Below are 26,372 nucleotides of genomic sequence, written 5' to 3'. Positions count from 1 at the left end.
GTTTTTGATTGATTATCAGCTGTTAGGCTATATGTCCATCTGGCGATTTCTTTGTGGTATCTAGATAGAGAACTGCATTTATTTATTATTAGCACTGCCCAGGGTTTCGCTGAGAGAAAAAAAAATGTTGTGAGTTTTGAATGGATAGAGTAATTTGTGTGTTTGCTAGAAATTGGGTGGAGTCATCCCAAAGTCACATTTGGGTTCACCAAGGTGATTCAAAATGGTCTCAAACATTGACAAAGACTATCTCCCTGACTCAGGAACCCCTGTGCTGAGTTTGGCAATGATATCCCTGGAGGTGGCTGAACCTAGTTTAACGAAGAGCCCCCCAGTTGTTGAATTCCAACTCCCATCAGCCTCAGTCAGCATGGCCAAAGGTCAGGAATGATGGCAGTTGGAAGTCCAACAGCATCTGCAGAGCCACAGGTTCACTCCTGGTTTAAAGGTAAGGAACCTGCAACATTTATGTTTATTTTTTTCACACACACACACACACACACACACACACACACACTTTTTTTTTTTAAAAAAAAAACATAATTCATGCCCACCGGAGGAGAAAACAAGGGGAGAGGTGAATTTTGGGAGTTTTTAAACTCTTTCTTTTACTTCTACATCCCAAGGTGTCAGATTGCTGTTGGCACCTACATTACCGGGCCTTCACAGCTTTAAAAGCAAGATTGACAAAGTGGCACACACAAATCATTTTTACAAGGGAGGAAAAACCCATGCACTTAGTTCTCTAGGTCACTGTGGAATCTTGGTCAATAATGCAATCAGGTCACTGAAATGAATCATCTCTCTCAAGTTACTGGCGTGTGACCAATTTTCAGAAATGGAATGAGGCCACATTTCGTCTGTCTAAAATACATTCCTTTTGTACGCTGGACCCCCTGCTGCCACTTCTTCTCATCTCTGTGGAAATAGAAGCCTTTCTCCCGATCTGCTGTATAACCTCCAAAGAGATGATAGAAAAACAACCCCCAAACCCTATTGTTAGCTCATTCCTTGGGTTCCTACTGGCTATGCCTATGGATTAAGTCAGCTGTCTTATGATGAATAAGCAACTCCTTTCCTTTCTGCTTGTTTCCCATTAAGATCTGTGAAAGTCCTCTCCTAAAGCCAGGAAAATCAACAGTTCCCATTTGGTTGTAATCCTCATGTTATCAAAAGTATGCTCCTAAAACCCAGAAGATAATCAGTAGTAGCTGCTCCCATAGCCTAACCTCCCCAAAAGAAAGAAAGAGAAAGAGAGAGACGTGCACATTTTTTTCACTTTCCCAATCTCAGGTTTGTAGTCACAACTCAGGATGGGGTTGCTGAGATGGAAAGGCCAAATATATTAATGATTTTATAAATATATTAATGACATTAATGTCCTGGGCTTCTCCCTGACCCACCAAAGGCCACTGCAGCTGCTTAATGTTTGATTGGTCATTCAGCTTAATGATTCTCTGTAATTTCAAAGTTTGCACCTTGGTTTGTTCATTTGTTTTTAAAGGAAACTCAGAGATTTGGACAATCTACTGCATATTATTGTACACTACCACCCACTTTAGTTTGTTATGGATTCTTCCAGATCAAAAGACGGGATAGAACATAAAGAAATATGAATATGTGTCCATATTGATCACCACAGTATTTTATTTATCTATTTGTGTGTGTGTGTGTGTGTGTGTTCTACATATAAAACAAAATAATCATTAAAACAACTGACAAATCAAAAATGCTTTAAACAGCTGCATAGGTCTGTTAGTAGAAAAAGGTCTTCAGGGTTTTTGCATGCACACGCAAGCTTATACCAAGAAAAAAGTTAGTTGGTCTCTAAGGTGCTTACTGGACAATTATATATATATTTCGACTGCGTCAGACCAACACGGCTACCTACCTGAATCTAAAAAAATCCTGAAAGCCAAAAGTGAATCTCTGAATCTCTGCTGGAAGAGTATTCTGTAGCATGGGACCAGAGACACTACTATTTATTATTATTATTTATTACATTTCTATACCACCCTTTATCTGAGGATCACAGGCTGGTTTTTGGCATAAAACCACAAAAAACAAAACTGACTCACAGGGTAGCTGAACAACAAGGCAGGGTCCCTCCTTGTACAACTGTTTCTTTGCTTGTTGCCTCAGAGTGCTGTACTATCCAGTACCCAAGTGACACCAAGCATGTTTTCTCCTAAATACTAGCCGTGGTGAGGAAAAGGAGTAAATGATCTTTACCTGAGAGCTCTCCACTGCAGCACCTGGCAATTCGCCACTTTGAGATGTTGATATATCGCATTATTGGCCGGTGGCATGCACGGCCTTGTCAGGAAATGAAGACATTGCTAGGTAGAGCAGGCTGCATCAGGAATGACTGACATCCTCCATTATTTTTTTTCCATGTAGGTAGCATAAAAAAAATCACCATATATTGATTCTGGAAATGTTATGTCTTTTCCAAGATCAGAGAATTCTTCGTGTTGAAACACTACAGTAAGCAGCCCATCACACATAAAACCAATAACGTTGTGGCCATATTTAGCCCATTAACCTTAAATATCTGTGTCATGTGTCTTTATTGCCACTGGGGGGAGGCGGGAACTCGCCACACCAAGCCTTCACTGTATCACATCTAGTGCAGGCATGTCCAACTCCCAAGAGACTGTGATCTACTCCCAGTATGAAAAAAAAAATGGCAGTGATCTACCCATTGTTATTGGAGGCAGGAGGAGCATACATGAGGTGGGTGGATTGCTCAGAATTGTTGAGCTGTTTGGGGGGAGGATAAAAACAGCAACCCAGTTTTGCAACTATGGCCAACTGAGAGCAATAGGTCATTGTGGCTTCTGGCTGATGCAAAGGACTGCAGCATCAGCATCTGAAGTGCAGAATATAATATTGAGCAGTAGCATATGGTGTGGTGGGGTTGCATCACTTACCTGACCTCCCCCTGGCCAGGTAGCTGCTGCACACCGAGATGGAGAGGGGGAAGGGGCAAAGTGGTGGCAAGGTTGCTGTGGTGCAAATGCTCCACTGGTGCATTTGCACTGTGCTGACCTCGCCACTGCCTTGCCTTGCCTCTTTCTTCTTCCCAGTATGCAGTGGTGGCTTGGCTGGAGGTCAAGTAGGCAACGCTGCCCCTTCATTCTGTCCACAACTGATCTTCAGAAGTTCTTTAATAGCACATGAAGAATATCCTTAGCCATCCTTCATGGCCACATCTTAGTTCTTACCCTCAGTTCCCTGAACAAACATTCTCTATTAAGTAGTGTCCTACATCTTTCCATATAATATGCAAGGCACATTTCTGAAATCATTCCTTCCTTTCTTCCTCCACTGGGAAGAAGCTTTTTCTAACTGAATTGTAGGTTGCAGTTGCTGTTCCTTTGCAGAGCTCTTAATGGATTGGGAACCACCAGCTGTTCAGCTGCAGCTCTTCTGTCTCATTTGAAGTTGTACTGATCTGTGCCAAAGTCCAAAGGCATCCATTTGTACTTTGCAGGAAAGTTTGGACCAGTTCAGAAGAACTTTCTCCAAGATTACCAGCGGCTGGAAGGACATTATGTTGTTTGTTGATAATAGCAATGTGATCATAGTGTGTTGCAACATCCTGGGGGACTGGGGGTGGAATGTGAGGATATTAGCAAGATAGCCTTCTAGATTAAGGAAAGTTAATAAGTTATGGAGGAGTTATGGAACAGATCCCAAAGAGTCAATACAAGTTTTCATTTTCATTTGCTGTGCCCTACTAGAAGTTATAAGACCATAGAGTTGGAGGGGAATTCTAGGTTATCTATTCCAACTTCCTGCTCAGTGCAGGGAATCCAGAGCTATAGCAGCCCCAAAAGGTATATGTCTAGCCTCTGATCTACAGTGAGGGAGAGCCCACTGATCACCAAAGTTTCCATTGTCAAACTGCTCTTGCTGTTACATTATTTCTCCTCATGTGCATCTGCGATCAACCCTGCTACAACTAAAGTACATTGGATTCTGCTTTCTGGGCCAGCAGAAAATAAGTCTTCATACCCTCCAACATTTCTCCAGTGAAAATAGGAAATAATAATAATAATAATAATAATAATAATAATACCCCACCCATCTGACTGGGCTGCCCTAGCCACTCTAGGCAGCTTGCAACATACAGTGGTACCTTGGAACAGCTTCAGGTTAAGAACGGACCTCCAGAACGAATTAAGTTCTTAACCCAAGGTATCACTGTATATAAAAACATGATATAACATTAAACATTACAAAAAAAAAATTCCCTATACAGGGCTGCCTTCAGATGTCTTCTAAAGGTTGTATAGTTACTTAACTTCTTGGCTCATGGGTCACATAACTACATACCCCACAACATTTCTCTGGTGTAAATAGGGACATCCTAAGGAAAAGTAGGACATTCTGGGATCAAATCAGAAACTGAGACAGCTTCTGTAAATCTGTAACTGTCCCTGGAAAATGGGGACACTTGCAAGGTCTGAATTTTTGCCCTCTTCTATGTGACAACCCTTCAAATACCTGAATGCTCTCATGTCACCTCTCAGCCTATACTTCTTCATGTTAAACATAGCTGGTTCCTTCAGCTTTCAAAAATAGGATTTACTTTCTATATCACTGACCATCTTTGTTGCCCTCCTCTTGCAATGAATTTCTCGACACACTGCAACATGACATCTTTGCAGAAAGCACAGCTTTTCTTTGGGTTTGATCACTGTATGTTTTCAGGTTATGCCTTTTGATGGGAGAATAAATTTTGGGGAAAGCAAATGGTTGTTGAAGAATTCCATCTGTACTTTTCACCTTTCTGTCCAGCCTATAGCAAATGAATTGTAACCTCACTTGTGCAAACACCTGAACACACTGAATCATCTTGAAACTCACTGAAAGGATTGATCAGCCTTTCAGCAGTGGAGAAAATGTCCATTACGACCTCCTCGGCTTTCTGTGCTGCCAAATGCTTTCCTTTTGTATACTTCTGGCAGCAGGGCCCAGAAGCTCTGCTCTCTTGATCCCTTTCTCTGCCAAAACAAATAGCAAGGGAGTATATTCAGGAGCGAAAGTGAGGGCTGGACCATAAAGAAGGCTGATCGCCGAAGAATTGATGCTTTTGAATTATGGTGCTGGAGGAGACTCTTGAGAGTCCCATGGACTGCAAGAAGATCAAACCTCTCCATTCTGAAGGAAATCAGCCCTGAGTGCTCACTGGAAGGACAGATTGTGAAGCTGAGGTTCCAGTACTTTGGCCACCTCATGAGAAGAGAAGACTCCCTGGAAAAGACCCTGATGTTGGGAAAGATGGAGGGCACAAGGAGAAGGGGACGACAGAGGACGAGATGGTTTGATAGTGTTCTCGAAGCTACCAGCATGAGTTTGATCAAACTGCGGGAGGCAGTGGAAGACAGAAGTGCCTGGCATGCTCTAGTCCATGGGGTCACAAAGAGTCGGACACGACTAAACGACTAAACAACAGCAACAACATATTCAGGAGCACCAGCTTGGCTCCACCGGAGCATTTGCACCACCCTGACCTCTGCACCACCTCACACAATGCAAAACATGAGCTAGGTCAGGGCAGCCAACTATTTTGTGGACTACATCTCCCATCATCCCTGACCATTGACCACGCTGGCTTGGGCTCATGCTAACTGTAGTCAGTGCTGGTGCCAGGCACCTTAGGCAAAACTAACTCCTTGTATGACTGCCCCCCCACCTCCGTGCCTGCCCCATGAAAAGCACAAAACTTGAAACTGGTAAATTTATTTTAAATTGCAAAAATGAATAACGCAGCAATCTTCGATTATCTTTCTCAAATACAAAAGAAAATGTTTTAGCACACAAATCATTTTGAATCATCTTGTGAACTGGGATGTTAAAATTCAAGTTTGTTCAAAGTGTCAGTTTCAGGCACATCAAAATCTCACTTTGCCTGCCTTTTCCTTTTTTTGTCACCAAATAATTGCTTGGCCCATGCATTGAGCTAGCACCCCCCCCCCTTTGGCTCTTGTTTTCTTGTTGAGAGATAGAACACCATGTGCACTAGATAACCTAGCAACTGGGCAAGGCCAAAAGCTTGGCTTGCTCACTCATCCACACTCACTTTATTTCCATTTATTTCTGCCTCTTCTTGCCTGGCTCCAACCAAATTTGCAGCAGCCTGCCTGGTTGTGGGAGGTGTCATTGTCCCTTTAACCAGCTGCCAAGAAGCAATGCATGAGCAGGGAGCATTTGGCTTCAGGGGTGAGTGGTGGGAGACCCAGTGGCGGTCCTCTCCCAGTGCCACCCTGGGCGCTTAAGCTCCAGCAGCACCAGGCTGGCTCTTTTCCATGCTCTTGGGCCTGAGGTGCCACCTGGAGGTTTCACAGACTGTGGTCCTTGTGCACAGATGCTAGTTTGGCCACTTTGTGCCTCTCCTGCAAGAGCATCAGCACCACCATCTGCCCATGGGCATGGAATATTCACATTTCATGTTGGAATCTGGAAAGTCAGGGTTGGCAGCACACTTTATTTTTATATGTGCTGTAAGCCGCCCAGAGTGGCTGGAGTATTATTATTATTATTATTATTATTATTATTATTATTTGATGGTAGGGATCAGCCACTGGCCTCAGCAGCTCAGAAGGGTCCCTCACCAGTCCAACCAAGCTGTATTGCCCCTTTCCACCTTCCTTGTCAGGACCTTGGACAGCTCTTTTAGTATTCAGTGAGCAGTGGGGCTACATTTCTAGTCTTAAACTACTAGGGGTGGGTGGGAGAGAAACCAAGAGTCCCCCTGTGTTCCATTTCCCTTTCTTTGGGCTAGGCTGATGATCTGTAGTTATGAATGTAAGTTTCATACCCAGCCCTTGGATCATAAATGCCTTTATTTGAGCTATGAGTTGGAGAAGGTTATCTAGATTTACACTATGCCTACCTAATAGTATTTCTTATTCCGACCACACAAGAACTCTTTCGCCTCAAAGCATTGATTTTTAGATCTGAACTTTCTCCTGAAGCACTTATAAATCAGGGGATCAATCTGTCTTGCTATTAGATCTGAAGACTTGTGCCTCAGGGAAACTTCTCAGCTTGATGCCTGAAAGCATAGAGCTCTCCCCCTACCCCATGTGTGCATGTGTGTGGGTCTTCAATTCTCTTTGAATGGGATATCTAGCCATTCACCTGCCATTAGCACACATTTCAGGAGCTAAATTACAGTACTTAGAAGCTGAAGCCTTTCCAACAGCAAAGCCCCCTCATTGAGAGAGAGAGAGAGAGAGAGCGCTCAGCTAACTTGGAGTAAGGTATAAATTGATTTTCTATACTTCTGGTGTTAAATAAATTACAAGGCTTTGCATGGCCTATGGTGCCTTCATTTCACTGACATTTCTGGCTTCACTTTGCCTGATGTTCTCCTACAGAATTTTTGCCTCTGCCTCCACAGACATCTTTTTTGGTTCACCACCTTTTGTGTATTATGCTTCCCAGCTACGGAAACTGGTCGTATTGGATACATTAAGCTCTCAGGCTCAACATTAGCTCCAATTTGATGCATATTGGTTTGAACTGACTTCTCATAACCTTTTTATGCTTTGCACCCTGAGGTGCTTGCTTTAAGAATGATACAATAATTCCATGACTGACTGGTTCAGTGATTTGCCAATTTGTTAACTTTTGAGAACTCCCACAGCTCCTCTTATGCACAGACTGCTTCCTGCCTATTACTGATGAGCCACACTGGGAAGAAGACTCTGACATCTACTGCCATGCTCAGCTTGAAAACTCATGACACATTTGACTAGTCTCTTCCACCCCCTACTTTGTGTTTGCTTCCCAACCCTTTCTGAATATGGCCTGTTGAGTTATGATTTGAGTACAGTCAGTGCTGTTTTGCTAGAAAAAGAGGTGCCAGAACTAACCACGAACATCTCCCTCACCCTCACTTCTTGACCCATAACTAGAAATCATGATGACTTCTGTTTCAGTGTATCTGAAGAAGTGTGCATGCACACGAAAGCTCATACCAAGAACTAACTTAGTTGGTCTTTAAGGTGCTACTGGAAGGAATTTTTTAATTTTGTTTTGACTATGGCAGACCAACACGGCTACCTATCTGTAACTAGAAATCATGAATCTGAGAAGGGTTTTTTTACGCGTCCTGTGCTTCCTACGCATGGTTCTGAGTGGTTTTGCTTTTGCCCCTCTGCTTTCCCCTGGAAAACTACTCCTTAGCACTAAATCAGAACAAATGGGAATCTGTGGCAAACCAATTGCCAATTGTACTGATTCAACGCTAAACTGCAGGTTTTCTAGAGTGAAAGCAGTGGGGCAAATGGAGGTGTGGATGAGCCCTATGTCAGATATAATGTGGAATATATTTCCAACAAGAAAAGAGGAAAGGGAACCTCTATCTATGGGGGTAAACAGATTAGAGTGAAAACCTGTAAATGTACAACCATGTCAGAAAAATCCATATGGAATACATACATATGGCTTATTAATCATGGTCCTGTGAACCTACACTGAACTTTGCTCTACTATATTGATGTTAAGGTCCTGAAGCCCATTCAGGTTTTTGCCATTAATCTCAATGTAAGAGATGCACCATGAAAGTTTGCAGAAAGTGCTCTGTATCTTGGAAACCCAGTTCTTCCAAAGAACCTAATGGCAGGTACATTTCCTGCCTAGGAAGTAGCCGTTAAATGAGAATATTAACCTAGTAGTCAATGAAACGCATTAGTTGTCATATATCTAGAATGCACACAGACCAAAGTGGAAGGTACTTCCAGATACATAAAAACAGATTACTTTCAATTTTGATGCTCCTGTAATAGAGGAGTCTGAAATTGCTTTTAGCTACCATCCTGCTACTGTTTCTCATTCCACAAAATCAACATTTGTATTTCATCAGCAGTAGAAACTTGCTTGCAGTTGGATTTGTGTGTTTTGTTCACAATGATTATGCACTATAGCCTGTTGGATGAATAATGGTAATCGGCGCAGAGGAAACAGGCAGAATATGTAATTATAGAGCACAGAAAGCACCCCGCCCAATTCTCTTTTAATAAGCTTTTCCACTAAGACAAAAAGAAGAAAAAAGACAAGTAATGTAGGACACAATAGAGGTGTATATAATTATGCATAGCTAGGACACAGTGGATAGAGAGTGGTTTTTCTCCCTTTGTTCACTTCAACACTAGAGCCTGGAGTTATCCAGTGAAGCTCACTGGTGGAAGATCCTGGGCAGACCAGCAAAAGCACTTCACACAGCAGACAGTTAAACTATGACACTGCTTGGATGGCTTGAAAAGGGGATTAAAGAAAGTCATGGCAGATTAGGTTATTAATAACGACTAGTCAGCACAGCTATATGTCTCCAGTAACAGAGACAACAGGCCTCTAAAAATACCAATTGCTGGGAACTGCAAGTGAGAGCTCATGTCCTGGTTGCAGACTTCCTATGGGCATCTGGTTGGCCGCCGTGAGAACAGGATGCTGGATTAGATAGACTTCTCATCTGAAGTCTTGGTGATGGTCCAAACGATGGCCTGAACCAGGAGCTATGGGTGCTTCCGGATTATCACTATTTTCAGGTGGGATTCAATCACATCCTGGGAAAACCAGGCTAAGCAATTAAAGCTGATTTGACACTTTTGTGTAACAAACCCACTCCATCTCCAGAATTGGATTTTTTACACAAAGGGAAAAAAGAGAGAGGAAATGGATGGGAAAGTGTGGGATAGAACTCATTTGATGCCATATCATATAACCTCTCCAGAAATAAATCAGAACGAATGTTCAAGAAAGAGGAGACACTTTAACAGCCCCACAAACTTTGTGCAAACAAATCACAATGAACAGGTCCTCTAGAAGTGACCCAAATGATGTAATTTGTCTAGGAAACTGTTCGCTTGTAGCAGGCGTGCTGGCAGGGCTGTGGCTGATCAAAATAATTGCGGAAGATTAAAAAGTGGGGCTCCCATAATCCAGAAGGAGTGCTCTGGTCTGGTAGCCAGAATGTAGTGATCTAGGGCCAACCAACCAGTGAGAGAAACAAAACACAGTGTATTAACTTGAAGAGCAATAGCTGATCCATTACTTTAGCAGAGGTAGGTTGGTGAAGCATTAGGAAAATGGCATAAATGGTGCCATTCTCTTGCACTGTTTGAGATGCTGTTGGGAGGGAATTGTTAAAGCTATGTTATGCACTAAATGTGAGCAGGACATTAGAATGGATGGCATGCACTTATGTGTGTAGGGGTACTAACTCAAGGGGGCTTACATTTTTTTGGGAGGAATCATTGCCTTGTTCTTTGTCAGTCCCTTGCCTCCTCTAGCTTATTAACATCTACAACTGGTAGAAGCTTTTCAGGGTTGTAGCCAGGAGACTTTCCCAGCCCTGCTGGGATTTAACCTGGAACCTTTGGGATGCAAAGCATGTGCTCTGCCACTGAGCTTATAGCAACGAGGGCTAGAAACTTGATTTCAAACAAGAGTCTAAAATTTATTACAGGGGAAAACGAGAGGTGGTATTCCTGTGCAGCTCACTGGTTTGTGCTACAGCTGCAGATCTGCTGAGCCCAGGTTCTCTGATCAGAAATATGGAGATTAGCAGCCAAAACATGGACTGCACTAACGTGTATTCTGTCTTGAACTGAAACTAATTACGAATCCTCTGTGCCCATTATTGGGGGGGGGGGATAGTTCAGTGCTAATCACTTTCTTTCTAAATTTAACCTTGCTGCAGAACACCTCCAGTTTTATGCCTATTGAGATGGCATCTAGCACTCTTAGTGGTGCTTTTCAGAATCTAATTTTCTCATTGTTATTCAGTGGTGCTCACAGTTCTACGATGCAGGATCCATGAGTGGATACGAATCCTCTCATCTCGGTGTGATATGTGCTGTTAATCTAACACCTGCTCCTCCTCCGTTTGGGGAAATCACAGAAATCTTGTCTCTTGTGATTCCAAGTTGAATACATTCTTCTTCAGAAATCTGCGCATCAAAGGAGGAGAAAGGTGCCTTTTATATCTTGTCAACAGATGCATTTTGAAAACTTAAAAAAGAAAAGCACACACAGAGAGAACCTACAGGAGGCATTTGCCCTTCTAGTGTTCATCCACAAATCTGAGTTAACTGAAGAACTCCAGCTGTTTGCATGGCAAAGGGACATAATCCATGCTGAAGGGGCTGACTGATCCCAGGGGCCGCAATGGGCATGGCCTTGTGAAATATTTACATAGAACCACTCTCATAAATAAACATAGAAGTCCCCTGTACCCAACCTGAGACAAAACCCACAGTGCTTTAACATTCAGACAGAGAAGTATGCATGTTCTTGACAAGATGTGCAGCAAAGGGAGTAATTTCCTATCTTCCTTTATGCTCCCTATTTCAACTCCCCCATCTTGGGAATGGAACATATCCCCAGGGTAGAGCATAGACATGCATTCAGAAGGTCCAAAGTTCCATCCCTTGTATCAAGGAGAGTAGGAAGTTGCCTTGTATTGAGCCAGACCATTGGTTCATCTAGCTCCTTATTTTGCGCATTGAATGGCAATAGATCTCCCAAAGAATTCAGGCAGGGGACATTCCCAGCCCTATCCAGAGATGCGGGGATTGAACCTAGGGTTCTGCATGCAAAGCAGATGTTCTACCACTGAGCTATAGCCCGGTCCCTGTGTCGGGGTTGGAGTCAGCAATAAAACAATAAATTACCCGAAGCCAGTGAAGTTTACTCTTTATTCAAGGAAACAAGCCACAGCTCAGGCCTAGTGGCCACAGCAATTCTTTCCAGGAGGTCTTGCCTAATGAAGCAGCTGTGAGGACTAAAGGTCCCCACCTTCCCTCAGCTCTCTAAGCTCTCTAAGGTTCCTCCCTTGATTCCTTCCCTAGTAACCTAAGCCTTCACCTGCTTGCCTCTTGTTGCTCTGCCCTCTGCATTTCTCTGCACATTCTGGGAGACCAGGGGGCAGGGGAGCTGATTGTAGCAGGAGGGGAAGACTCTCTGACTTCTTCCACAGCCTGCTTACACTCAGCTTCAGAGTCTGCACAGCTCTCTGCCACAGCCTCTTCCTGCTCATTAAACCCTGTTGCTCCCGAACCTCCTCCTCCCAGTCTGCTCCCTCTTCTCCCTTTGACTGCTCATTGTCATCCCCCCACCAATCCCCTGGCTCAGAGCATTCTTCCCTTGGGAATTCCCTAGGGGGCTCCCCGGCAGGTGCCTTCCATCATGCCTCTGCATCCAGCCAGTCCATGGATGCCGTGATAGAACTCAAAGCATAGGGTTCTCAGGTGGTCTCTCATTCAGATGGACTCCCATTCAGATGCTGACCAGGCCTGCTCAGCTTTAGCAAGGTGGCTGCACCATGTGTCCTCAGACCATTTGAGTCTGAAGTCCAGCTCAAGCAGGATCTCCAGCTCAAGCCGGTGATGGGAAAGATTGCTGCCAGTCAGACAATATTGTGCAAGACAGAGAAATATTCTGAGCTGGTAGAAGGGCACCTACCTGCAGGTTCATCCCTATAATTATTTGTGGCTTAAGGGCGCAAGCTCAGGAGCCCATGACTATAACCCATCCCCTTCAAAGTAGGAATTGCCCAACCTGCTGAAAGGGAAAAGATGTACTACATATGGGGAGAGAACAAATGAGAGAACAGTAGGTCAATTCCTTTATGCTCCTTTGCTGCTTCAGAGCATCTTTTTTTGATCCTTTGGACCACTCTGAGTAAAAGTTAGTGGAATACCACCCAGAATAAAAATATATTACAGGGCTAAAGAAGATGTACAGTGGTACCTCGGGTTACATACGCTTCAGGTTACAGACTCCATTAACCTAGAAATAGTACCTCGGGTTAAGAACTTTGCTTCAGAATGAGAACAGAAATCGTGCTCTGGCGGCGCGGCATCAGCAGGAGGCCCCATTAGCTAAAGTGGTGCTTCAGGTTAAGAACAGTTTCAGGTTAAGAACGGACCTCCAGAACAAATTAAGTACTTAACTAGGGGTACCATTGTATAGCAAAAGGCAGTAGAAGCCAAAGTCTCTCTCTGCCTCCCTGGCAGAAGCTGGCATGAAGTTGAACATAACTTCTACTAATTCCAGGCTGAAGATCCCTAGAAAAAAAGATTTGCCTCGATATATAGGAAGCTTGGCAGTCAAATTGACTCAAGGACATAAGAAGGGCATCACCTGGCTCCCTATAAAGAAAAAATGGCCTTGTCCGAACTGATGCACATTTAGTGTCTGGAGTGAGAAAAATATTGTCAGATATACCTGTGTGCAACCTTGCTCTTTACGAATGGAGGAAGCATGGCCCATTTACAGAGAACTATGTGCAATTTCTATAATTTAACATGCTATATTTCCAACTCTCTGTGACACCATATTTATTCAGTTATGTTCTTAGTTCATGTCCTGAGATGGATTCCTTTTCCTTTTATATGCAAAATAACAATGAGGATTTGTCACAGATGAAAAGTCCAGATTCTTTTCTTCAGTAGCAATTCATCAGATACATAATTAATGAAAACAAGAGGTCATTTAAATTATACATGGGCTTCCTCTTGGGAGAAGCGAATAAGAAATTGAGGGGTTTGTACAAAGTTACCTTTGCTTCTCATTGACCAAAATAATGACCTTGTGGGCCCCCACTGGTGATGTTCCAACAGGGTTGTAAGTGTGAAAACCATAAGAAATAAAGAATAAAAGAAAGGAAGGGATCAGCTTATTCATTTTAAGAATTCAGGCAAAAAAGCTCCTTTAACATAGAACTAATATTGCAATTTTTCAAGAAACTTATTTAAAAAGTAGGCCAAAGTTCCTGCTTAAATTAATACAAGAGACCTAAATGCAAGGTGTCCGATTTCAATCAAAGATTCTGCAGAAATTGAAACAGACCTTTGAGAAATGTCTGAAAATGCATATCTTGGTATTCTCTGACCTGACAGGGAATTTTACCAGCACAACTGAGACTTTACTGTAGGGAGGTAATTTACTGATTTGATGATGATGATGATGATGATGATGATGACAACGACACAACTAGTAGCCTTATTGTAATATAAGCTGGAGTGCTAATGTTGAAAGATTGGCCATCTCTAGTCCAGAAACTCTGGTAACAACATTACCAGTTTGTAGTCATTTTATAGAAGCTAATAGTATTTTTTATTACTTTTAAGGATGCTACTGGAAAGGAGGAGCTACAGTGGTACCTCGGGTTAAGTACTTAATTCATTCTGGAGGTCTGTTCTTAACCTGAAACTGTTCTTAACCTGAAGCACCACTTTAGCTAATGGGGCCTCCTGCTGATGCTGTGCCACCGGAGCATGATTTCTGTTCTCATCCTGAAGCAAAGTTCTTAACCCGAGGTACTATTTCTGGGTTAGCGGAGTATGTAACCTGAAGCGTATGTAACCCGAGGTACCACTGTACTGAGAAAAGTGGTAGTCGCTGGAGTTGAGCTAAAATAGCCTCGCAAATTCTCCATGTTATTTGTGGCAGGTGAAATTTGGGGGGTGAGGGTGAGATTTCGTTGAATTATACGTACTTTGGGGCAATGGAGTTCTCCTATTCCCAGTCCCCACCCTTAAATGCATGAAGTGTATCCTTGAACCAGGATAATGCTTCTTCCTGGCTTAAGGATAAAGAGACGTGGGTGGGTATTTTACCTCTGAGTTTTACTGTGCAAAGGTACGAGTCAAACCAGATGCTCCACCCACTCTTGCTACTGGCCCCACCCACCACTGGCAACTCCCAAATGGTTGCCAATGAGGGAATGTGGCCTGTGAGCTGCAAAAAGCATTGTTTTCTCAAAATTTATCTTCTGTACCATGAAAATAAATAAAAACAGTATTTTTTTTTAAAAAAGGTTCCCCATCAGGCCTATAAGGACTGATTCACACATACCTTTTTGCCTCTGTCCTGATGGTTGCAGCAGCACCAGGTGGTGATGTGAATGAGGGGATGATCTGTCTTAGATCAAACAGTACAGATAAAACTCCCTTGCCAACTGAAAGGCAGAAATTTTTCAACAGCGACTTAGTCTCAATGACTTAAGTTTTGCTCAGAATAGGCCTATTGAAACTAATGGACCCAAATTAGAAAGGCTTGTTAATTTCAGCGGGTCTACTCTTGAGGAAGGCTTCATTGACTACTATTACACACACACAAACCTAAAGCAGAACAAATATTAGATTTGGCGAAGAGCCTGCTATTTTGCAAAAAGAGGCACAGTTGGCATTTCAGCTGCATAGATTTCTCTTCCACGTGAATGACAGTATTTGTGTAAAGCACTCATACAGAACCTTAGGCAGCGCTGTGGATAAACAATAAACCAGAACTATTCCCTATGGGGGATTTGGAGTCATAGCTCATTAAATTCCTTGGCACAGCACAAGTTAGTCTTTTATTGTGCAAAGCACAGGTAACGTTTTGTTCCAAGCGCTGGTTCATGCGGCAAATACCGTTTATCCCAAGGTACCCGACTGAAAGGGCTTAGTTGAAATGGGAAGGCCTAATGATATGACTTTGATGTTGTTATTTAAAGCCTCAGCTTTATAGAGTTACTCTGCTATCATTAATTTCAGATATTGAATTTCTCATTGGATACCTCGTCATTCCTCTTACAAAGGAACGACCTAAATAGTACTGCAGTAATGTGAACCTCCCCGTTATTTATTTATTTCATAAAAGACACCACTTCATTGTAAATGAAACCTCCATGTGGTTTACAAAAGATTAAACAGGTAAAAGGTTATTATGTTTTTATATATGTTGGAAGCTGGGGTAACCCAGCCGGATGGACAGAGTTTAAATAATAAAATTATTATTATTATAAATAAGATAAAACAGAAAAATTCACAACCACACTTCAAAACATACAAAAGTTAAAATAGTTATTGGCATCTGCCTGTCTCAGGAGACAATGGAGGAGTGTGCTTTTGGGGGTGAAGTCAAACTCAAACTGTTGGGGTGATGCAGCACCTTCTGTGGCTGTAGAGACCCTTTCTAAGCATCTGGGTGGGCTTGTCTAAACAACAATGTTTTTAGCAGGCACCACAAAGAGTACAGTGAAGGCACCTGCTTGATCTCAATAGGCAGGGAGTTCAAAAGTTTAGGCACTAAGCAATCAAGTTCTTACAATTGCCAAACAGGTATTATGTGGCACCTATAGAAGTGCCAATTCCGCCAGTCGAAGCAGATGAGTGGGCACACGTGGGGCAAAACGTAGTTAAACTGGTTCCAAGTTGTATACAGTGGTACCTTGGGTTAAGTACTTAATTCGTTCCAGAGGTCCGTACTTAACCTGAAACTGTTCTTAACCTGAAACACCACTTTAGCTAATGGGGCCTTCCTGCTGCTGCCGTGCCTCTGGAGCACGATTTCTGTTCTCATCCTGAAGCAAAGTTCTTAACCTGAAGCACTATTTCTGAGTTAGCGGAGTCTGTAACCTGAAGTGTATGTAACCTGAAGCGTATGTAACGCGAGGTACCACTGTACTAATAGCAACACTTGGAATCTGGCCTGATAGCAGATCAGCAACAGGTCTTAAATGCCAATAAGGCCTCACTCCTGTCAGCAATTGTACTGCAGCATTATGCACTAACTGCAGCTTCCAGGTCGAGTGTGAGGGAAGCGGTATTCCAGTCTTGAAGTAATCAGTGCGCAACCTACTGTGGCAAGGCTTTCCAGGTCCAGGAATGGCCATAGCTGTCAAACCAATCACAGTTGGTAAAAGGTACTTCTAGCCACTGAGGCTACCTGGGCCCCCAATGACAGAGCTGGATCTGGCACTTGCAAACCGTGAACTTGCTCCTTCAGGGGGAGTAAAACTCCATTAGGGTAAGCAACTGGCCAATTTCTTGAACACAGGAGCTACTCACTCACAGTGCCTCCCGCTTCAAGTTTCTGAATATCTATTGTATTTTCTTATAGTCCACAGGTAACTATCTACGTTCTACTGTTGTAGCTTCTCTTTCATTTCATACATTGTGCAGCTACAAGAATTAAAGGAAGGCACCCTAGATACATACAGTAGAAGATCAGAACCTCTGTACCAGAAAGGGGATCTGATGTCTAGCTTGTCAATTAGGGGTAGGATGAGATCCACTCACCACAGGCCAAAACACTTTCAGGTCTCCCATCTCTGGTTGTCTCCCATAAAGAAGCTTTTATGTATCTGGATTTCGTAACTGTAATTGCCTTCCTGGAGAGGAACCACCCTCAAGGAATCTTTCCATTAAATGTGACAGATAGTGGGGTTTTTAACTCCTGAACGACAGAGAATTTTAACAGGTCTTTTTAACAGCTCGGTGGCAGGGAGAGATTTGCCAGGTCTCTGCTCCCCGACCTCCTCTTACAGGCTTTGCTGCATAGCCAGAATTCTATGTGCTCAAATAAGTGGGAAAGGACTTAGCTTCTTCCCCACAGAACCATTCAGAAACAGTTTTGATTTGTAGCAGCCCTTCACAACCTGGTGTCCTCTGGAAGTTATATTGAAATGAAAAAGTTTTGGGACATGATATATAATGAAATGAAAAAACTCTTTAAATACACCTTCCCAAAGAAACCAGAGGCTTTTTTACTAGGGATAATAGGAGAGGAAGTGAGAAAAGAAGATTGCAAGTTATTTCTGTATGCAACAACTGCTGCTAGGATTCTTGTGGCCCCAAAGTGGAAAACCCAGGAGATTCCAAGTTTAATGGAGTGGCAGACGAAATTATTTGAGTATGCAGAATTTCCAAAAATGACTTATAAAATTCGAGACCAAAAAGTGACAAAGTTTGAAGAGGAGTGGAGTAAATTTGTTTGTATATACGAAATAATTGTAGAAGTTTAAAAACTGTAGCAGGACTAACATAAAACTTGTGATGTGGATAGAGTGTAAATAAAAATCTGTAAGAGAGGATGTAAAATGGGAAAACCGAAGCAGGGAAGGAAGGAAGTCTGGGCACAAAATTGCGCAGGGTAGATAAGAAGACACAAAATGTTGAACATAAAAGTGTAAGTTTTATTTGTTATGTTTTTGAAAACCAATAAAAAGCATTTTTAAAAAGTTATATTTATTTGTTTATGATGTACATAAAGGTGTTTGTTTTTTAAAAGCACCTCTAAGTGGTGTACAATAAATGAGAACATGGCTATCAGTGGCTACTAGCCATGATGGCTCTGTCCTACCTCCACTGTTGGAGGCAATATGCCTCTGAATAGGAGTTGCAAGCGGGGAGAGTGCTGCTGCACTCAAGTCCTGTTTGCAGGCTTCTTGCAGGCATTGGCTGCCCATTGTGAGTACAGCATGCTGGTCTAGATGGGACATTGGCCTGATTCAGCAGGCTCTTCTTAAGCTCTTATGTTCTCATGAAATGCAGTGAGATAATGGCCCTGTTGAGTGAGTTTGATGGGAATGTTAGTCCAAAACACTTGGAAGCCACCAGTTTGGAAAGTCTGAGCTAAAGAATTCTGTTATCATCCTGCACTGGGTTCAACTCAAGGAACAGCTTCATTCCAACACTATAATTCTGATCTATTTTCTGTCTTAGAATCTCTCCTGATCTAAATCAAGCAGTGTATTCTAATCTGAATCTCCACTGTCATATGATGAAAACAAAATGAAAATTATGAATACCAATAGCAGCGATCATCATTTTTATCAAATATATCTCTTCTTTTTGAAAAAAATGGAAATCTTTCTAATTCCAGGCAAACATCTGATTTCTAACACAAAGAGAGACTTAACTTACACAGCAAAGCTTCACAGCCATCAGAAAAGTAATTAGAGAGATGTATCATGCAGGCAACCTGGAGAATACTCACAAAGTAAGGCCATCATACATTTTGCTGACTTTTAATGGTTGGGGTTAAAAGTCCATTTCTAAAGTTGGCATTTTGTTTCTTAATTGGGGCATTGTGTCTTGTTGATTTACCCCACCCCATCGTGCTGAATTCTTAATGCGCCAAGCCCTTGGGTTGGTATAGGTTACCATCTGAAATAAAGAAAACAAATTGAGGAAGACAGATGGTTTGTACTTCATGAAATCCCAATGAAAGTATTAGTTTCACATGACATTGTTTCTAATCTCTTCTCTCGGGGCAGAAATGGTTTTCATAGTTTGCTTCCATTTCATATATAAAATTAGTCATCCCTTGGGTTTTTGTGCCTCTTTCTTTCTGAACACTGCACTGTAATATAAAACAGCAAATGGTGTACTGTCTTGTCAATATTTAAAAGAATGCAAGATATTCTGACACTAATATGCTTCACAGAGAACCAACTCATTCATTATAATTTCCCTTCTAGCTCTTTTAGGCTTTGTTAGAATTGGCTTTCTCCATGTTGGCAACCGAATAACATTCTGTCTTCCCTTAATCACTCACAAAATGTCACTTTGGCCATTTCCCAACAGAAGTCAGATTGTTCTTTATGGATTTCCTTAACAGGTTGGGAAAAAAATCCATTCATCTCCTAATCACAAGGAAAGAAAGTGAATTACCAAGGATAAAATAAACACCCAATAGATCTAGCTTCTTGGGAAATAGCTAGAGAAAGAACAATTGATGCAGAGCTCTTTAAAAATGAAGCCGGTATTCACTGATCAGAAGCCAAATGTCTCAGGGTTTGTAACCTCAAATGTTAGGTCTGGTGAATGAAAAAAAGGGTGGTGGGCAGAATAAAAACATCAACAACAGTCAACCCACAAATAGGATTTGCACTGTAGAACAACAACAAAAAGAGAGATTACTCAATTTCTCCAGAGAGGATACAATTCCAACATGAGAAAGAACTAAGCAGCTTAGAGCCGTAGGAAAGAAAGAAACAAAACTCTCTGTATTCCAGTGCCAGTCTGAAACAACTGGTACTGATGCAGGAAATGTTCAATTAACATGTCTTCCAACCACAGAAGAGCTGGCTTGTATGCTTCAAACTTTGACCTAGTATGAAGGTAACGGGTCTATAGAAGAGGAACACACACACGGCATAGTGGCCAATCGACCAGGACACAGCCGAAACTCACAGCAGAATGAGTTGGGAATGAGGTTGTGCAGGGGTAGCCAGTTCCCATCAGCCCCACCCTGATGGTCAGAGGTGATGGGAATTATAGTCCATCAGCAGCTGTATAACACCAGATTGGCTACCCTTGAGGAGGTGAGTCCTGAGGTAGCATGTTAGAATGTACCACTGTAGCAGGATGGGTGGATTTACTATTTGTAATGTTCTGCTATAGAAAAAAAATCATTGAACTAGGAAACTAGTACTGAATAGCTGGACTAGAAGCCCGAGGGACTGAGAACAAACCACTACATTAAGGACTGTTCATAGTTTGTTCCTGAATGTCCCGGGGCTTTGAAGATTAAGGGTGAGGGCTTCTTTCCAAGCCCCTTCAGTTTGAAGGTGATAGTGGAAGACCCCTTCCCTCTTCCCCAGAGTACAGTGGTACCTTGGGTTACAAACACCTCAGGTTACAAACACTTCGGGTTACAAACTCCACTAACCCGGAAGTAGTACCTTGGACTAAGAACTTTGCACCAGAATGAGAACAGAAATCACGTGCCGGCGGCGCAGCGGCAACAGGAGGCCCCATTAGTGAAAGTGCACCTCAGGTTAAGAACAGTTTCAGGTTAAGAACGGATCTGCAGAACGAATTAAGTTCTTAACCTGAGGTACCACTGTAATGCCTTTTGTAGCAAGAAGATGCTCACAAGAAGAAATAATGCAATGTGTATACATTTCTGCAGGTTATACATTGTATTCATAAATACAAATGTGTTTATTGGTAAGATTTTGTTGTTGTTATACAGTGGTACCTCGGGTTACGAACTTAATTTGTTCCGGAGGTCCGTTCTTAACCTGAAACAGTTCTTAACTAGAAGCGTGCTTTCGCTAATGGGGCCTCTTGCTGCCGCTGCACCGCTAGCACACGGTTTCCGTTCTCATCCTGAGGCAAAGTTCTCAACTCGAGGTAACTCTTTCAGGTTTGCAGAGTTTGTAATCTGAAGTGTAACCCGAGGCATTTGTAACTTGCGGTACCACTGTACTATTCAGAAATGGTGTCCTGCAGCAGCACCCAGAGTTGCTAAAGTCTTTCATTTCATGATTCCCTCATCTCATTCTCCTGCATGAGTAGATCAGATTTCATTTGCAAACCAGGAAGTGTCTCTAGTTCAAAGGTTTCTTGGGTGAATTTAATGGCTGGTTATAGGCACCCCACATGCATCTAAGATTAGGGGAAATGACATTTGTCTAGGTGAAGGATTGGTGATTACTGGTAAAAACGTTTACTGGTTGGTAGATGGCATGTTGGCATAAATAACCATGCAGCTACCAGAAACATTACCATTTTCTGGAGACACACAGGAAGCTATTTTATGATGAAACAGGTCCCTGGTCCCTCTAGTTCAATAATGCTAATGTGCTTATACTACCATAATTGTTGCCTGATGTCCTTCAACTTGGGATGCTAAATGTGGTCCTCTCTTGTTTCAGTACTGCAATGCTCTGTTGTGTGTCAATGGATTTTTATAAAAAATATGCCACCAAAAAATAGTGTCCCGTCTTATTACTGGTGAAGACTGAATCCAAAAGGCTTTTCAAAATTCACATTTGTTAAGGGGAACAGAAAGACTCACAAGAACATGGTTTTAAATCCAGGCTCAGTGTGTGATAGAGGTTTTTTTACTTTTTCCTATGTCAGAGACACACTTTCTGATGCAAGACAGAAGTAATGCAAGGGGCCCCATACTGTTTCACTGTGTAATAAATTTATATGTTTGTGTTTATTTCCCATATAGTAGTCTTTCCTCACCCAGTTACAGATAGGTAGCCGTGTTGGTCTGCCATAGTCAAAACAAAAAAAAAAAAAATTCCTTCCAGTAGCACCTTAAAGACCAACTAAGTTAGTTCTTGGTATGAGCTTTCGTGTGCATGCACACTTCTTCAGATACACAGTGTATGTATCTGAAGAAGTGTGCATGCACACGAAAGCTCATACCAAGAACTAACTTAGTTGGTCTTTAAGGTGCTACTGGAAGGAATTTTTTTTTGTTTGTTTTTCCTCACCCAGGCAGGGTTAAAAATTCATCATTGCCATGTTTGCTCATTCATGCTAAGCCATGAAAGTTTCTGCTGTCTTGGTAATACTGTATAAGTTTTCTTCTAGCCTTCTTTTATTTTATTTCATATTTAATTTAGGAAAAAAGAGAGACCAGCTTTCATAGATTAATATGAAATGTATATCGATAGATCCACATACATTTAATATCTCCAGTTATTAGATTCTTTGCTTTATGTGGTATTGTCTCGGAATCCATAGTGGGGATTCTGCAGCTTTCCTCCATTTCCTGTGTTCCTTCTTCCTGGCTTCGGTTTCCTGTGAGTTTTCATGCAATATAAATAGCAAGGGCTGTAAAGTGCTGCTGTAAAGTACATGATTGATATTTCTCATATTACTTTTGCATTTTTCACTTTTATTTGCTGGAGCTCTTGTCATCTCCTGCACTGCATCATTTCCCCTGAACATTAAGCAAATGCCCCTTCCCTTGATCAAACAGTTTCCAGAGCCAGTGAATATGAAGGGGGAGCCTGAGGTCAACCACAAGCTACATGGCATTACCACCATTTTCTTTTGAGGCTGTCAGTTATATGAGGGGGGTGCCTACTCCTGTCCATCAGAATCCATCAGTTTTCAGGGAGGAAGTTTTCAGTGACTTTCCTCTTAGAATGCCCCCCTAAATCCACTCCACAAAGATGCCCCCCAACTTCATGACAATGCCACACAATGATGTGGCACCCTCCTAAAGAGTCTGTTGGGTAAGATAGTGCCCAAGAGCAGCTGAGCCTCCCAGGAACACGATCTCGGCCACCTGGGACCATGAAAAAGGCAGTAGCCATAAAAGGCAGTGACAGGCTGTGATTTTGTGAAATCTGGCCCCGCCAACATCCACCACTGAGTTTCTGAACTTTTGGCTCAGCTCTGGCTGATGAGCCGTTTCTGATTTGAAATGCTGACTGCTACAAGCAAGCATTTGCCATATAATTTTAACAAAACTATTGCTAATGTTTTTCATATTGGATGGAAGATATGAAGCCAGTGTTGATAGTTATGGCTTTTCATTTTGGAAAAGTTTTGATTTATTGAATTTGGCCATGTTTCAGTTTGCAAGCACCTTTAAATGTATATTCTCTCATTTGAATGCAGCTTCTCTCACACAGAGCTGGCATACACCAAATGCCCAAAGCTAGGAAGAATGACCCATTCAAAGGATTGTTGCTGGCCTGTTAAGTTACCTGAATTATACAAACTTGCAACAAATATCAGTTCAATTCAATTTGGCACAACACTAAGCATTCCTGATAGAACATCTGCTCCAGTTTTGTAATGAAGCTGCTCCCCCCACCCCAAATTACAGCGAATATACACAATCTAGTATACATTAACCACAATATCATATTGAATCAGCACCTGCCTCGGTAGACAGAGACTGTGGTTTTTCAAAAACCACATGGAACTGTATTGTATTCAGTTGGGAAGGGCTAGTGCTCATCTGCTCTGTATATAGAAGGTCCTAGGCTTAACCTCTGGCTTCACCAGGTGGAGCTGGAAAAGTCCCCTCTCTGAAAAATGTCAGTCAGTGTAGACAATATTGAGCTTAATGGACCAATAGTCTAACTTGGGATAAGGCTCATATGACCTTCTGCTAACTGAAGGCATCCACCAGCATGTTGGGGAGGTAGATAATTTTTGGGTGAATCTTCCTCCTGCTGCATCCCTCTCCCCATATGTGCTGAGGGTTTCCCAGCCATCTGCAGCAGTTTTGGGGTAGTGACTGGGAGTGGCTGCCGAGCACAATTCAAAGTGTTGGTGCTGACCTTTAAAGCCCTAAATGGCCTCGGTCCAGTATACCTGAAGGAGTGTCTCCACCCCCATCATTCAACCTGGACACTGAGGTCCAGCTCTGAGGGCCTTCTGGCAGTTCCCTCACTGCGAGAAGTAAAATTGCAGGGAACCAGGCAGAGGGCCTTCTCGGTGGTGGCAGCTGCCCTGTGGAACACCCTCCTATCAGATGTCATGGAAATAAACAACTATCTGACTTTTAGAAGACATCTGAAGGCAGCCCTGTTTAGGGAAGTTTTTAATGACTGATGTTTTAATGTATTTTTAATCTTTTGTTGGAAGACACCCAGAGTGGCTGGGGAAACCCAACCAGATGGGTGGGGTATAAATAGAAGAAGAAGAAGAAGAGTTTGGATTTGATATCCCGCCTTTCACTCCCCTTCAGGAGTCTCAAAGCGGCTAACAATCTCCTTTCCCTTCCTCCCCCACAACAAACACTCTGTGAGGTGAGTGGGGCTGAGAGACTTCAAAGAAGTGTGACTGGCCCAAGGTCACCCAGCAGCTGCATGTGGAGGAGCGGAGATGCGAACCCGGTTCCTCAGATTTACGAGACTACCGCTCTTAACCACTACACCACACTGGCTCTCTCAGTTATATTATATTATATTATATTATATTATATTATATTATATTATATTATATTATATTATATTATATTATATTATATTATAATTATTGTTATTATTATTATTATTATTATTATTATTAGTGGTGGTTGCAGGTATGAGTGAGACTCACCAAAAATTAACCCCCTCTTCCTTCTACGGACACATGCCAATTAGATATCACTTATCATTATGATAGCAAAAGATAAATAAATCACTGGTGCAAAAATGAGAGAGAGAGAGAATAGGTGTATTTGTGCTAGTATGCAATATTTGTCCTTTCTTGTCTTCAAGAGCAGTCCACAGAGTACAGTTTCTCATCATAGAGTTGCTCTTGTTATGCATGCACCAAAAAGTACCAGTCTTGTGACATCTTAGAGACTAACAAACTGATCGTCGCATGAATGTTCATAAACAAGAGACTACTTCATCCTAAGAAGCAAGAGCTGCCTTCATCAGATACGAGGAGGAAGGAGCCTACTTCATGAGGTGTTTTGTATGCAGTGCAGTCACAGTCGAGCTAAAATAAATTAACATTATGATACAGAGTATTGTTGTTTCCTCTGGAGATAGACAAAGATAAAGAATCTCTAGGATTATGCCAGATGCAGATCATATTGTACTTGATCAACATCACAGAGATCTGCTTGCTATTCACCATCAGTGGAACAAATACAGTGGTGCCTCGCAAGACGAAAATAATCCGTTCCGCGAGTCTCTTCGTCTAGCGGTTTTTTCATCTTGCGAAGCATCCCTATTAGCGGCTTAGCGGATTAGCGCTATTAGCGGCTTAGCAGCTATTAGCGGCTTAGCGGCTTAGAAAAAGGGGGGAAAAGGGGAAAAACTTGCAAGACTCACAAGACGTTTTTGTCTTGCGAAGCAAGCCCATAGGGAAATTCGTCTTGCGAAGCGCCTCGAAAAACGGAAAACCCTTTCGTCTAGTGGGTTTTTCGTCTTGCGGGGCACCACTGTAAATGCCTTCTGGTTTAAATGAGTGGTTCAGATGGAAGTATATTTCATTTTTTTTTTTTTACAGGCATGACAACTTTGGCATTAATAATACATAGCGCTGAGCCACAGGAATAACTAGGAGACTAACCACTCTTCTTGGTATTCAATTCACTAGCTTCTAGTCCTTCAACAGATTAGTTTTATAAATGTATTCTGCAGTGGTGTGGAAATCATTACCTTTGGAAGTATAACGCATTTACAGAGAAAAGCCACTTAGAAGATTCTGCAGCATGCTCTTCAGTTATACATTAGAGGAGCTGATCTCAGATAAGGGATACATAGGCCAGTCATCGTGACAGAAATGCTGTTGGGGAAAGTGAATATAAATTCCTCAAGACTCTATTAATCTAATAAAGTCAGTTTATACCTCTTGTAGAGAGGACAAGATCATTGCTTACACCCATCATTGGGCAATAAATTAACTTGAGTTAGCTGCTGTGTATTCTGAGAGCAAATAACATTGGCTTTTATTGTTGGAATATTTGCCTGAGCTTGCACAACAAAGCAAAGCTTTATTTCCTGAGGTTTTTTAAATGGCTTTTACAAACCTTTCCAACATTTTCATTTCTAAAGGCAGGCTCAGAAGGATCCTAATTGGGAGTAGTGGCACTGTGGCAGGGCATCACACACCAAAATTAAGTCAGGTATTATTTTGCAAAATGCATCTGAAGATTTTGTGAATATACTCTTGTATACTCTTATTCTTACCATGTGCAATGTAATCAATTATAACTTGCATGAATGAGAGAACGGTGAGTGGACCTTTGGAAAGGTGGTTGGCAGAACAGGAAAAGCAAGGTCGAGGGACCAGTGGCTGCAAACAGGAATACATTTCAAGCAAAACATCAGACTAAGGGAAAACAACCTTCATTGGGAAAGGAACTTGCACATTTCAGGG

At 42.1% G+C, this 26,372-nt stretch overlaps 1 long non-coding RNA gene across 3 annotated transcripts; it reads left to right on the top strand.

The window, feature by feature from the left end:
• The first annotated feature begins 352 nt into the window (after nt 1-352).
• On the top strand, nt 353-25,031 carry LOC307209227. Of its 3 annotated transcripts, XR_013835446.1 has the most exons (4): nt 359-448; nt 15,558-15,716; nt 18,670-18,786; nt 24,758-25,031. It is a non-coding gene; the product is annotated as an uncharacterized lncRNA (long non-coding RNA). The 3 variants fall into 3 exon arrangements; XR_013835445.1 differs by lacking the exon at nt 15,558-15,716 and having other exon boundaries at nt 353-448; XR_013835447.1 differs by lacking the exons at nt 15,558-15,716; nt 24,758-25,031 and adding an exon at nt 21,660-21,774 and having other exon boundaries at nt 353-448.
• The last annotated feature ends 1,341 nt before the right edge of the window (nt 25,032-26,372 follow it).

This window comes from Podarcis cretensis (assembly GCF_951804945.1).
Source record: "Podarcis cretensis genome assembly, chromosome: 2".
Taxonomy (NCBI): domain Eukaryota; kingdom Metazoa; phylum Chordata; class Lepidosauria; order Squamata; family Lacertidae; genus Podarcis; species Podarcis cretensis.
Note: the sequence above shows the minus strand (reverse complement) of the source record. Positions and strands in the feature narration are given on the sequence as shown.